The sequence below is a fragment of the Typopeltis vanoorti genome, chromosome 14 (genome assembly GCF_054136105.1).
Source record: "Typopeltis vanoorti isolate ZY-2024b chromosome 14, IOZ_Tvanoo_1.0, whole genome shotgun sequence".
Taxonomy (NCBI): domain Eukaryota; kingdom Metazoa; phylum Arthropoda; class Arachnida; order Uropygi; family Thelyphonidae; genus Typopeltis; species Typopeltis vanoorti.
In genome coordinates, this window is record NC_143562.1 from 107,955,313 (window position 1) to 107,970,525 (window position 15,213).

Consider the following 15,213-nt stretch of genomic DNA (forward strand, 5'->3'; position numbering starts at 1 on the left):
GTGATTACGGTCTACGTTTTAAAATTATTATATTCAACCGATGAAAGAATGGTATAGAGGAAAAATTTATTTCTGAAAGTAGGTAATTCTGTAGTACAGTTGGAATACCGATGGTTCCTTGTTGTTATCAAGCCACGGGTTCGAAATCATGTCTAAGATGCGAAGAATTTTTATCCCATCACCACCATCAGTATTTTAAAATATCATATAATATGTATTTTGTCATTTCAAGAAGAAGAAAAAAAAAATGAAAGAAGTATTTTATTTTATCCATGGATCGATATTCTAAAGAGAGCGTAAGTTGGCATCTACCTGGTAGTTAAAGCAAGTAATGACTTCATATGGAATAAAAACAAAATTTGAAAGTTAAACAAAAATTAAAAAAAAAAAAAAGAGCCACATGGAGAGAAATATGCAGCAAACAAGCTTCTGACAGGCTATTATTGAGCGCAGAAGCTACGGCCCGCCGGGGACTGCGAATGATTCAGTGATAACAGGCCAGCTCCATACACCAGAGACCCAGTTTCGAGCTGAAGTTGCAACTGTCATTTTTCTCCGTTCTCCACCAGCAATGGTTTCCCCAACAGGGAAGCACTCGCAGGCCATACAGTGGTGATTATCATCTGATTAATTGAGCTCAGAACCCTTGATTATGCCAATGTCATACCAGGTTTAGTATAAGAGCTTTCTTAAGACGAGAAACGCCATTTCTTTAATATTTTAATGATTTTTTTTTTTAAGGTGACAAATTATTGAGAACGAAGATCATGTCTTGTAAGACTCTTTTCAAGATATTATTTGTTAACACATTGGCAAGTGTGATAATATCTGCAAAAATATTGGATTTACTCAAAGATATGAAAGCAGCATCTTTAGGAGGAGACAGTTTTAATTAATTTCTTTGACATCATAAAAAGATACTGAATGAACGTAATTTTATCAAGGTAGTGTATCCTTATTCAAAAAAGAAACTAAACAGAACTTTGTCTCCATTAATAATAACATTTTCAAAGGTATTCTAGTAAGGTCATTCATAGGAATGAAGTTTACATGAGAAGAAATACTTACAGAACATCTCAAAAATAAAATTTGTAAACATAAACACTCCATGTTCATCACAACCTGCTCATTTTCTATGACTCCACACACGTCTGCAAGTGTTAACTGAAATACTGCAGTCATGCAGTAATAATGGCTTCAACACGCTGTTGTTTATTTGAAGGATGATGTTTGCTAAGCCCATCTTTCGAACTCATCTGCCGTAGTGAAAATTAACGAACGACTAAGGGATTATAGTTGCCTTGGCTTTATTAAATCTGCTACCGGCATTTCTGTACTTTTTAAATTTTTTTTTTTTCGCTGGCTGAATTATCTTACATGTAGAGAGTTGTTTTCTCTTGCAAATACCCAGACATAATACCTAGCGCTTGATGGATTAGCTTCCAATTTCACCTACCTTTCTACAGACTCTGAGTATAGTTTATTTCAAAAAAAAAAAAAAAAAAGATTTTGCTTGCCATCCTTTATACATGAATCCACAAATGTCGTACTAGTCTTTTCTTGTAACACAGAAAAATATCATTTCCGAATTATAGTTGTTATGGTCATGCAGAACGCTATTAGACTATGAATCACCCCCCCCCCGTATGGAATCCGCTAACTTATCTTCAGGATGGAAGGGGTTATACACTAGATTTGTCCAACTAAACTGCACATGTTTCTTACCACCCCCGTTATGAAGAGCCATTAACTCTGAAACGTAACAGTTAACAAGAAGCAGGTCCCTTGTTAAGAGGGACGAACAGAGGGATTTTAAGAACTCATCATTCCCTCTATGAGGGTAACTACAAAGATAAGAACGTCAGCTGGTAAATGCGGGACTCATTCCTAAGATAATTAAAGTCCAAACTGAAACGTATGTTTTACCATCCATACCTTCCTTCCCCTAAACATTTGAAGACGATGGTTTTTTCCTTGTTTTCCAACCGATCAAAAACAGCTCATGAAAAGGCAGCAGACCAAGCCTGCGTCAATTTTTCTTCCACTCAGCTAAGGTGCAATTTTTTTTCCCCAGCGATGACCGCACAGTTATCTCCCAGAGAGGGGCATTTTGATCGCCCACTACGAGATCTATGGTTCGGTGTTCAGTTTCATCTATCATTCGCGTTGTTTATGTAACAGGTGACCGGATGCCTACCAGCTTTTCTCTGTTTTGTTTTGCATTAAATATTGCTTTCGAATGTCATTACACGTCTTTAACTCTTTCTAAGAAGCCTTTTCTGTCACGACTTATCAGAGCAGGTTAAGAATTTGTTTTCTCGTGCAATCCAAACCCACATCTAAAAGAATTATGTGATTGTTTTCTTTCGTATTCCTAACTTTAGAGTATTTCAAAATTTACGTCAGTCTGCTTCCAAGAAAGCAGATCACGGTTTCTCAGTATTTATGCCACAAAAATTTCAAATAAGCACCGCAGTTTGTCTAATAATTCTCTTTAAAAAAAAAAGAATAAATATTAATTTTTTTAGAAAAAAAAAGGATAAAAATATGATACATAAAAAAGGGATGGTTAATGCTATTTGCAGTCCTCGTAAATATTTCGCATTCTGGTCAGTCAATGTTTGAAATTCACACAAAAACCTTCTCTGAAAAGGCTACTTTAGATTTAAAAAAAAAATAATAATAACAAACTCGGACTTCGGATTATTCTCGAAGTCTCAATTGTCAGAGCATTTGACCAGGCTTCGGTAACTACCACTCAATGCATAGGAAGTCATTACGTATTTATATATTTAAATTAATTTATGCTAATATTATATATTTATGTATTATGTGACCAGTATGTAAGAGACAAAATTCAAACAGTGCCCCAATGGGCATTCCGCAATAGAATGAATAAGTTTCGAATGTTTATTTTTATTATTGTGAATTCCATATTATGAATATTTTCAAATACGAAAAGAAAGAAAAACATTTTCATGTTGAATAGTTCCATGCATGTAGGGTTCTGTGTCTTTCTTCCTTAAAATAAATTGCTATCGGATTATATTAATGTAAATAATATAATACAAAAGTATTCAAATAACTTTAATGATATTTATTAAATTTCGTAAACAAAAATTCTTCGAGAAAATTTCCAACATCCATAGCACGATATTTCATTTTCTTAAGATGAGAAGTGGGAATATAAGTGATATGAATACGCAAGATAAGATAAGAAACATTTTTATTTATTATGACAAGTATAAATTTGAACTTTGAGGTATCTTATAATATCATAAAATTCAAAATAATTGCTACAACAGCGAGTTTTAGAGAACATACTTTGTTAAACATATAGCTATGCCTTATCCCGTGTTAAACGGGGTCGGCGTTCACCTCTTTAATCTTCTTCTTCCAGATTCTCCGGTCCAGGGCATCTTCCCGACTCCATCCTTTCTCCCTAAGATCCTTTGCCACCTTATCCCTCCATCTGAGTTTGGGCCTGCCTCTTTTCCTCCTTCCCTCCACCTCCATACGCTCCACTCGTTTACCAACATGCTTCTCACTCCTTCTCTCTACATGACCGAACCACCTCAGTCTGCTTTCTTGTACCTTCTTACCGATCGGTCCCACTTTGATCGTCCCTCTGAGGTAGTCATTCTTTATCCTGTCCCTTCTTTGTCACACCACTCATCCATCTCAACATCCGCATCTCCGCCACCTCCATCTCCCTCTCCTGTGCCTTTGTTATAGGCCACGTCTCCGCGACAAGGAGCATCGCCGGCCTCACCACCATCTTATACAGCTGTCCTTTCATCTTACAACTCACTCTTGTCGCACAGGACCCCGCTCATCTTCCTCTAGTTCATCCAGCCGCATGTTATTCAGTGCTGTATTTCCTCATCCAGGTCACCATTCCTCTCGACGACCGACCCAAGGTACTTGAATTTCTTCCCTGAAGTTAACCATTCACCCTGGAGTCGTATGATCATATCCTCGTCACTCCCCGTTGACATATATTCGGTCTTTACCCGGTTAATTTTCATGCCTCTCCTCCAATACCTTTCTCCACTCTTACAGGATCTTTTCAAGCTTCTCTCGGGATGATTCGCAGAGAACAATATCATCGGCAAACATCATGCTCCCTGGAGCCTCCTTCTTGACGTCCTCCACTAGTACATCCATGACCAGATCAAAGAGGTAGGGGCTCAGTGTTGATCCCTGATGGAGCCCTACGACAATGGGGAACCTCTCTGTCATGCCGACACTAGACCTGCCCTGAGTTTCCGTTCCCTCATACATCTCCTTCACCAACCTCACGTACTTTTCCGACATCCCCTTCTTCTTCATACACCTCCGTAACTCCTGTCTGGCCACTCTGTCGTACGCCTTTTCCAGCTCTATAAACACCATATGTAGCTTCGCCTGCATCTCCCTATATTTCTCCATCAATCGCCTTAGCGCAAATATTGCATCCGTTGTCCCTCCTTTTCCCTTATAGATTGGGACGAGAATGTTTTTCCTCCATTCCTCTGGTATCTTTTCCTGTTGGGCTATTTTCCTCATCAGATCCCATAACATGTCTACGCCCTCGCTGCCCAAGCTTCTCCAGGTATCTGGTCCGCCCCCACAGCCTTTTCATTCTTCGTTTTTCTCAGTGCCCAATACACTACCCCTCTCTGCTTATGTCCTGCACCAATCCTTCGTTTGCCTCTCCATCCTCACACCTCTCTCTTGGATTCCCCTCATTTAGTAGATTACGAAAATATTCTTCCCATCTTCCTCTGATTTTGTCCTCCTCTTGTAATACTACTCCTGTGGCGTCCTTTATCTGCTTAACTGATGTTATGTCTTTCGAGGCCTTATCTCTAGCTTTCGCAATATAGCTATGCAAATAAGGAGTGATCAATCTTTTGTTTAAAACATATACGGAACTGAGTAGCGCGATATTGATGAGTTTTGTAAAATCATATGCTTTAAATTTTTTGACGATGAGAAGAAAAAAAAACAACTAAATTAAGCTTTTAAACTTTAAATTAAAAAAAAATAGTTTTGATAGGTAACCATAAAATTAATATTTGAACTCTCGCACCAAATATTATATTTAATACTTATATTGAAAAGTTAAAACTTTTCAGTATAAGGATATAGATTGATGTTAATGCGCCCCTTTAGGAGTGGCGCAGATATTTCGGTTTCTTGCAATGCATTTTATTCTCATCTTTGTGATTTGTGATATACGCTGACTGTCATATCATATATCCTATTGCCAGATATAGATATATATTTTCAGTGTTTTCTTTATTTAGTGGCGACTATAAAATATGTTTTCAGTGTTTTCTTTGTTTAGTGGTAACTATAAAATATATTTTTAGTGTTTTCTTTGTATAAAAACTATACATATTTTATATCCACTATAAAATATATTTTCAGTGTTTTCTTTGTTTAGTGGTAACTATAAAACGCATTACAGTTCCCTTCCACCTTATTTCACCCAGTGTTGACCCAGATAATCTCGAAGACTAGTTACTAGTTTATGGGAAAGAATCATACGCGATATTGGGGTCAGAAATTTGCTCACGAACTTGTATTATTCGTGTGCTATTTGCGATCCTTATGCTCATCTCGACAAATCACCCAGAAGGAGATTATTCCTATTTCATTTCTTACTTCCGTTTATATTTCTTTCCTGCATAACCTGCAAACTTGCACCATCACTTTGACTGAGACCAGCGATGAACATTCTTAAAACTAACAACTCACACCAAGTCAATGTTTATGTTATTGGCATCCAGAACAATAAAGGTTGTTTTAATACTACGTGACTCAGGAGTAAATAAAGACAATCCAGTTGTGTAAATTCAAGTCCGAAGCGTGTGAAACTCAAAGCACACATTTCTCAGACAATTTTGTGCACTCATTATTTGCACTATATGAGGGAAAGAATTATTTCTTCATTTCCTGTTCCACTCTCCTATAAATACGTCATCTAACCCCTTTTATTCCTACAATTGGAACTCCTATAGTCCTAACTAACAAACTTTCTGTATAAGGTAGGCATCTAATCTCCATCCTAGAAGCTTTAACTGATAGTGAGCCCAAGCCTATAATTGAATCATAGTTTTTCCGAAGAGAGTATGGTAGACTACTGACGCCATCTCGTGGCTCAAAACCCTAACACTCTAATTACTGTCTCAAATAATGTTAGTTCTATTGACGTTTTGTGAGATGCAAGGTTAAAAAACCTACTTGCCTGTACAACTAACACGGGAACTGGTCGAAGTATGGCATAGAAAAAAATTCCTCTGGTTGACGAATAGAATTGAACTGATAACGGTCTTTTTCGTGCAGCCTATTGCCATTTTCCCTGGGATACATAGGCATTCGTTTTACTACATTCGTCTCGAATTACGAAACTAACCGTTAAAAGTGGAAATTTTTAATAGGAAAATTAAAGAACATCAATAATCCTCTGAGCATATGCAACGAGTCAAGCTGTAATCTGTGATGGACCGGTTTGAGGAGGCTACTATGCCGCATTCAGCTGCAAAACTACAACGTCCTGAAATGTTTTGCCCTTCTAGTTAGGTTTCAGAGTAAGAAGTCACAAGGGACTGAATTTTGCGCGTAAGGTGGTTGGAAATTCCTAAAAAACAACATAAGAATTCTTATAAATTTATACAGTTGTTTTGTGGCAAGGTGCCATTTCGTAGTACAGAGATGAAGTGTTGGAAAGCCATTTGTGAGACCATTTCCTATGTAATGAATTTCGAAGTTACTGAAGAATAGTTCTATAGATGGCCTTCATGGTCTAAGGTTAGGGAAGAAGTTCCTGGTGATTGACCTTTTCGGGTCAAAGAAAGTGATCAGCATTGAACACTATTTCTCTGAATGTTTCTTGTAAAATTTTATACATTTCCGTGGCTATCTTACCAATGTGATGGCAGAACTTAATGCAGCCATAGGAACAAAGTTTCGACAAACATCCATTCTATATCGCAACAAAAGGAAATCTATGCATGTACAACAGATAGGTTCACTTATGACCGAGTTTCACTACCACTTTTTTTCCCATTGGTGGCATCGGGAGATGTCGAATATCGTACGTGATTGTATATAAAAAGCTGTATTTTTGATCAACATTGTGTATCTTTTTTTTTGTTATCGCATAGATAATCAAAATATATACCACAACATGGACTGATGGCATTTATACACACATGCAGACACATAAATATATGGGTAGTGACCCTTCCTAATAATACATAGCATACATATTAAGATACTCGAAGTCCAAACTTTGTTTGCTTTCAGTTACGTATAGGATTAATATATATATATATATATATATATATATATATATATATCAACAAGTTCACAATTTTACGCATTTCTATAAAAGTTGACAATATCCAGGTATAAAGGAAATAGGAAGAATATAACAAATTCCAATGCCAGGTGCTGCATGATGGATATCTGTCACAACCCTTTCGAACTCTATCTGGAGTGCGACAAGGATGTCTGTTATCGCCCTTATTATTTATACTGGTGCTAGATCAAGTTCTAGAACAGACAGCAATGAAACATGCCAAAGGAATATCATGGAAAGTAAATAAAACTCGTATGTCTGATTGCTCACATACATGCAGATATTCGAAACAAACTAACCATATTGCAAGAAGAATCACTGAAAGTCGGGTTGAAAACAAACATAAACAAAACAAAAGAAATGAGGATCAATGTGAACAAGGCACCAAGTACAATTGAAAATGGAAAAATCGAAACAGTTCCACATTTTACATATCTCAGCAGTGTTTTATCTGCAGATGGAGGAGCAACTAGAGATGAGGATAAGGATTCAAACATAAGGATTCAAAAGGCAAGAAATGCATATGCTAAACTCAGAAGAGTAGGGAAAATGAAAAATATTACGCAGATACAAAATTAAAAATATTTAATGCATGTATTAAATCGGTTCTTTTATATGGATGCGAAACATGCCTGGTTTCAAAGGAAATACAAAGAAAACTACAAACATTCATAAACCGATGTCTGCGGAGCCTACTTCGAATTTGGTGGCCACAAATTATTGCTATCGAAGACCTCTGGAAAAGAACAAATTAGCAAAAAGTCAACCTTGAAATCAGAAAACGAAAATTTAGATGGATTGGACATACCCTTAGGAAAGATCACGAAGAAATCCGTGACGCAGCCCTGGAACGGAATCCACAAGAAAAGAGAAAGCGTGGCCGTCCTAAAAATACAAGGAGGAGATTGACTTTAATAGAATGGTAGAAGAGTTTTTGCTGAACTAAGACTAATAGCAAGGATAACGGACCGATGGAAAGCATTTACAGACTCCCGATGTCCCTGATGGAATCTGGGAGGAAAGAAGAAGAGTAGTAACAATGCACTCACCCACAAAGGCTACCATGAGATTTATAAATACAGAAAATGGCATCACGGAGGAGGAAGATGTTATAGTAATTTTTTTTAAAAAAAACGGACAATGAGTAGCTGCAGCCTAGGCTTCCCGTTATTTTTGTTCTAAATTTTCGCATGAAGGGAATATGTATTTCTTTAGCTAAGGGAATAAATATGTTAAGAGGAAAAAACAGAAGTGAGAATTAAAAAGCCAACACAATGAAATTTAGAAAAAAAATCTTTTTTTTTCTTCTAAATATGGATACTGGGGACATGTTTATATTTAGTGACTATCTAGAAAAAATAACCCAGATATTTGATTTTGTTTGAGGAATAGGAAATTATCAAAATCGATTTGATGGGGAAAGTTTTTTTTTTTTCTGCACGATATGACACGAAACCTCATGGAATTTTGAAGTTCACTAGGTCGTTCCCCCTGTACTAACCTAGAGATCAACACTAACGAGGCTAATAGAGGATACTCAAGATTTGGTAGTAGAATAATTTATATGAAACAATAAGGAAGAGTGGGCGGTAGAATGCGATCATTAGTACTACGAGGCTAGGATTTAAGAAAGGACGAAATGTCTGGAAATAGCTCAGAAATGAGAACAAATCCTCTATTACCATACAGCGAATAGTTAGCTGGATTGTCGGTGAAATAATTAAGGATACATACAGTCGGGGATGGGGTACTTCCGCTTGTCTCTCTTTCTCTGTGTGTGTGTATGTATTCTTGAACTGGTTTGTTTGTCTGAAGAATTCTAAAATGATTGTTTCTCTGATTACTAACCCTACATCTTCGTCTCAGACTGACCAACTCTGCTCTCTTATAAAAGACATAAAAAGAAATTATTGGCGTGAATGACTGAAGAAAATCCATCCCATTTGGCACCAAAACATTATTTGTTGTTACAGTGCCAAATAAGATGGGAGCGAGAAAAATTGAAGGGGCGTCGACTATTACAGTATGGTTGGAAATGTTATTAGTAATGAACACATCAAGTGCTACGTGTGTGGCGAGGATTATCTGGGATTTTAGTGAGCACAAGACAATTTTAAGTTATTTGGCGAAGGCATGTGCTTTGGCAATCCCTTACTGACTAGGAAGAGAACTTGAAATGGAAGACAACTTCGTTCTCTTGAGAAAGAAAATTAGTCTGAATAATTTCTAACAAGTAATTTCTTTACCGTTAACGCACCCTAGTGAACTTTTAATTCATTATTTCCATAAAAATCAAACACAAGAGTTTTGTGTGTGTCCACACCACGGAATGACTCGCTTCTTATTCCAAACCAACACTTAACTGATTTGGACTGATTGTGTAATTTTTTCGCAATCTCCGCGAAATGCACTTCGTTAACTTTGAGCGCAACAACTAAAGCGCTCCTCGCAATAGTTTCACAAATAAGTGACTGTCGTTGTTTTAGAGCCTACGCTGCCATTTTCTGAATGAAGACCATCGAGTTGTCGTTCGCTGTAGATGACTTATATTTCCTAATAATAAAACGCAAAGTGAATAAAAAAAGAACTGATTCACCTAAGAAGATAAAGTGACTCGGCATTATGCAGACCCATCAGATCAGACTTGTGAACAAATGTCAAAAGATTAAAGTGTATCGCACGTGATATGCAGACATTTTTAGAAGAAATAAAAAGTGAACCTTCTGGTTATCCTGTTTTATTACAGCAGATACTCGAAATATCCGCTGGTGACAGAACGTTAGCTGTCATACAGACATCAACCGTCTGATTGTCAGCAGATGCTGAAGTCAATCTTTCTGGTTTTAAGTCGCTTGCAAAGAAGCTTTTTACAATAAAAATACAGAAGAGGAGGGAAAAGGCTTCAGCATCTACGATGTTAAAAATCTTCCATTATTTTTATAAGATTTTCTCAAGTGTTCACAAACCTGCGCTTTTTACAGAGCGTGCATCGCTCAACAAGTGACAACTGAGTAGCAGAGGAGGAAATGTTACTGAAAGTTTCATTAAACATTACCTCGTTTATCTTATTTTCTAACGAGCACAGCAGGTGATCTGAAGTCTCCAATAGAATTCATTCTTTCGCGCATTTGTTACAAAATCCCAAGTCTCCACCACTTCCAGATGAAAAATGGATCTCGTGCCATTACAGAGTGTAGGTTTAATTTTAGATCGGAAGCTATGAAAGCCTGTTGGTAGTAAAAGTATGCCTACTGAATATTTATGTTGTACATGCCTTTTTATCGCATCTCTGTCAAGTAAGAAACCATCGTGGGGGAAAAAGGTTACCAATTGTGCAGGCATCCATCCCTGCTCTGCAAGTTTTACTTCTTTCACCAGATGTTTCTCTCTAGGGATCGATATCACGTGAGCACAGCGTGGCAACTGACCATCACTCTTGCTTGGCCAGCGGATAGCGAGAAACGAGCAAAAACGTGCGGAAGTTATTTATAGAGCCACCCAGCTATCGACTGCCGCTACGGGAAGAATCCACCGAAGTATTTTGTTTATCGAAAGGGGCAGCGCATGCTACGTAAATGCGGTGGCGATATATCTCCCGACGAAGGATCAAGCAGAAGAGAGAAAAACAAAATTTAAAAAAAAATTTCAATAAGTCTCTACTGAACCCTTATCTCCGTGACTTACGGCTGATCGGAAAGAGGAACAGCACTCGTAAGTATATAATCGACAGCTTGGCTTTGCCGTGTTCTACTTCAATATCCACCTTTTATCTCTACCCCCCCCCCTCCATCCCCAGACCTTTCAGATAGGTGAAGTGCTTTTTTTTAGTCTTAGACGAACCTCTTCCCTGGGATTTAAGTGTGCCGTGTTCGAAGTGCATAGTTTGCTGCACGTGGAGATTATCGAATTTCTGGCACGCACGCATCAGTGTCTGGTAGCAGCACCACATGCGAATTTACCATAATCACTAACTCGTATGTTCGGTGGTAGATCGGCATTTGGTACAGCAACCGGTATTCTGAGCATAAAGAATAGCCCCCTTGGTTCAAACCGATGGCCTGAGTGCACCGAGCACTTGCTGCTACCCACCTGAGTCCACTTTTGAATAATTTCTTGCATGAAATTAGATGCATATACAAACTCAAGCGTATAATTATTTCTACCATTAAAGGTTAAACCTGGAGCTGTTAATTCGAAACAGCTGCTGAATAACTGCTTCAACAATGTTGATTTTGATCGCTACGTTATTAACACCTTTCTGCGAATGACTGCTATGAAGTTACGAACTCCATCGTGTCAAATGAATTAACTTGAGTTGACACGATGGAGTTCGTGTCAACTCCATCGTGTTATAATTAAAGTATAAGGTATTATAATTGTATAAGGTATACGTTGTTATAATTAAAGGGAATACTTAAAACTGTACTTGTGTATGACGGATCAATAAAATATGGTATTTAAAAGATATTAGTTAAAGACGCCATCGGGAGTGTCAAGAGATATTGTTTAGGCGCTTGCAATTAATTCCAAATATTCGTTAGCAAATGCAGCACGAATATATTATGAAACAATTACAGTTCATAATGGCGACAGGATTGTAGACATCGCCTCATTAAAATGGGTTTTGTTCAAGTCTAATACTCGTTCAAATCATCGGTAATTTAAAACTTCATTAACATGCCCCGCAACAAGTGTCCATGTAAAATTCCCCGGAGTATTACTTAGACAACAGATCATTAAATGCATTTTTAAGTTCTGTGGTGGACGCTATTTTAGCATCAACATTTTCAGAGTTTTTTTTTTTTATTGTTTTTGTTAATTTTTTTCCTCTGAAGTTACTAATTTTGTTCAGAATGGTAAGTTTCAAATGTCAAAACAGCGCGCTTTTAAATTAAAAACTTCAATTTGCAAAGGTCTTTTATAATCAAAAATAAATTATTTAAATTCATTTGATTTTATTAATCGGAAACTACCAACATTCCACACATTTAGTGTAATTACTTGAATCGAAAGCGACAACTTTCACTTGCCAATTGGAAGGAACACGTACTGGCACACAATCACATCACCAACCGATAAAAGTAACTTCGCAACCTTGGTAGAATTACGGTTAACTCGCTTTCAGTTAAGAAGCTCTTATAAATCCTTTTAGCGTCCTAGACAGGGTTCGAACTCTGCCTTTTTGATTTAGAGGACGTCGTGTTTAGCGACTCAAATGCGGCAGCTAGCCTCTCTCCATGAGGAATACGAAGCATCCCGCTCACAAGTTTATCAAAAATATTGTGGCTATCTAGGGTTCCATTTACACGTGCCTTAAGGATAAACAAATGAAAAAATAATGAACAAAAAATATTTCTCTCACATTCCATCTTCTAATAATGTCTGTTTGGAAAACCTGGTTTCTGCAAATATTCACATTTCGTGACAGTTGGATGTGAATATCTTTAACGCTGAAGGATTAATAATCACGTATGTTAATAAAAGCAGGAAGACTACACTTTAAGTTCAGACAGCTATGGTTTATTTCGTGCTGATCTGCTTTGGTATTTTCTTACAGGAATCTTCCAAAACTTCAAATAATATTCATGTTTAAACTGAGGCAATTTTTAAGGCTTCTGATAACTATTAAAATTATTTTGATTTTCTTCTGTTAATATATTTTATGATTTGTTGAGACAGTAGTTAACCAAACCAGATTTAACCGTGTGGCAAGAATTGGATATAACTCTTGTGTTCTTTCAGTCTGATTTCAACTGTTTTATGGCTTTAACGTAGGAAGAAAATAGGAACTAGAAATTTTTAGGATAGCTGGATAATAAAGCACAAAATCAGATTTATTTGCACTTCAGATGAAAAAGTATAACCAAGTGAATAATTTGCATAGATGAAACTTCTTTCGAGCAGCTCGCATTGTTGATTCCGAGAATGTATATGAAGATTTAACTGGATGAGACTGCTTTCTTTAACTACGAGTCTGCTACGTATGTCAATGTATGTATTTTCTGACAGGTGTTCAGAAAGGAAAAAAGGTGTGACCTACAGCTGTCACCGTTCGTGTAAAAATATTCCACACTGATCAAACGCAATATTAATCCGGGTCTTTCCAACGAGGAAGTTTTCACTATCGGCAGAGCTACCAAAGCACTCCATAGTTATATAACAACTTCAGTTTCTAAGATACGTTTCAAAGAATTGTACTTAGGAGGAATTCTTTATTCAAATTATTTTTCTAAGAATTTTTCGCACGACAACATAAGCACAGTTAATGAAGTAAAACGTTGCATGCTTCATCACTCATGCAAAGTGATGGACGCGAAGTTGTCTTGATGGCTTCTCTGAACAAAGAATAATATAAATGCTTGGAGATAACAGTGGGTTGCAAATGTCTTGTGCCTTTATTAAGGGTGTTATATGGAACGCACGTCATTTTGTTCAAGTTCGTGTGTGTAGAGGTTCGTTCCTTTATTTCATTGCAAGACATTTTTCACCATTTTCGTGGTTTTCCTGTGCTTATGTCAGTTTACGTCAGTAAATACAGAGATCGAACGTGCAATCATATAATTGTCTAGCAAATGAAAGACCAAATCTATCTTGCCTGAGAGAAAACTTGGGGGGGGGGGAGGTAAATTCATTTTTTTAAAATGTCGATTGTGAGAATCTGAGCACAATATTGAGGAAGATAATTTGAAGCTAACGCTCACAGCACAACAGAATATTTCTCATGCGCGGAGTAAGCATGAACTACAACTTGGCAAACGCATGAGATCACGATTAACAAGAGTGTGCGATGTGCACGACCACCAGAGTACGTTACCTTCGTCCTGCAGTTTCGCATCTCGTGGTGGAGGAGTGCATCCATATTTCACCACTGACACTCAAAGATGAAGGTCGGGGAATGCATTAGCTACCAGCTGCGAACTCTGGAAGATGATTATGGAGGTGGGTGCGATTACTCAAGGGAATCACCTTCACATACATTTTCTTCTTTTTTTTTTTTTTTGAGGGCAATCGTCACTGGGATTGGCTGGGGTACTACAGGCGCTTTATCAGCAGTATGATCAGTATAAGTTATTGAGAAATATTACAGTGAAGAGTCACAAGTATCATCGTAGTCATCGCAGATAGTTTCATCAACGGTCGCCACTTCATACGAAGGCAAGGTCAACGCGTGAATTTCAAGAACAGGCTTGCTTGAAAAATGGCATTCTTAGTCAGGAGTTAACGGCACTTCGATGTAATATACAGTATATACAGAGTATATGATACTATGAAATTAACAATGCTGCTACTACAGCGCCGCCACAGGATTGTACACCAACTTTAGGTTTGCTTTTTTTTTAAAATATACTTTAAATAAAACTATTAAGAAATTACACTCACCATTTTACTCTATACCATTATTCAATACTGGAACACTTTTTAGAAAGATAAAGAACACACAGAAAAACCTATTTTTGTGTTTCTGACCCCAATCTATTTGTATTTTTGCTCAAAAAGAAATAAGTGAAAATTCTTCACAGATATTCATGTAAGCAAGCACAGAAATTCATCAGGTTAAGGAACATCGTAAAACTATATTAAATGCATAAACACGTGGACCGTTAGCAACAGATATTATATTGATTATACAAAGCTAATGGTTGCTTCACACGAGAAAGTGATAGGTTATTTTCAAGAGTGGAAATAAGAAGCTGAATTTGTAAATGATCACTTTGTTCTGGCTGCTAAAATAAAGGTGAAGGATTCTTTTCATGAGGGTGCTACTTTACAACAAGCTTTTAACAAAGTAAAATGCCATCCCATCGAATTCTAGGTTTCTGGCAATATTCGGAGTACATGAAAGTAACACAGCCCATAATACG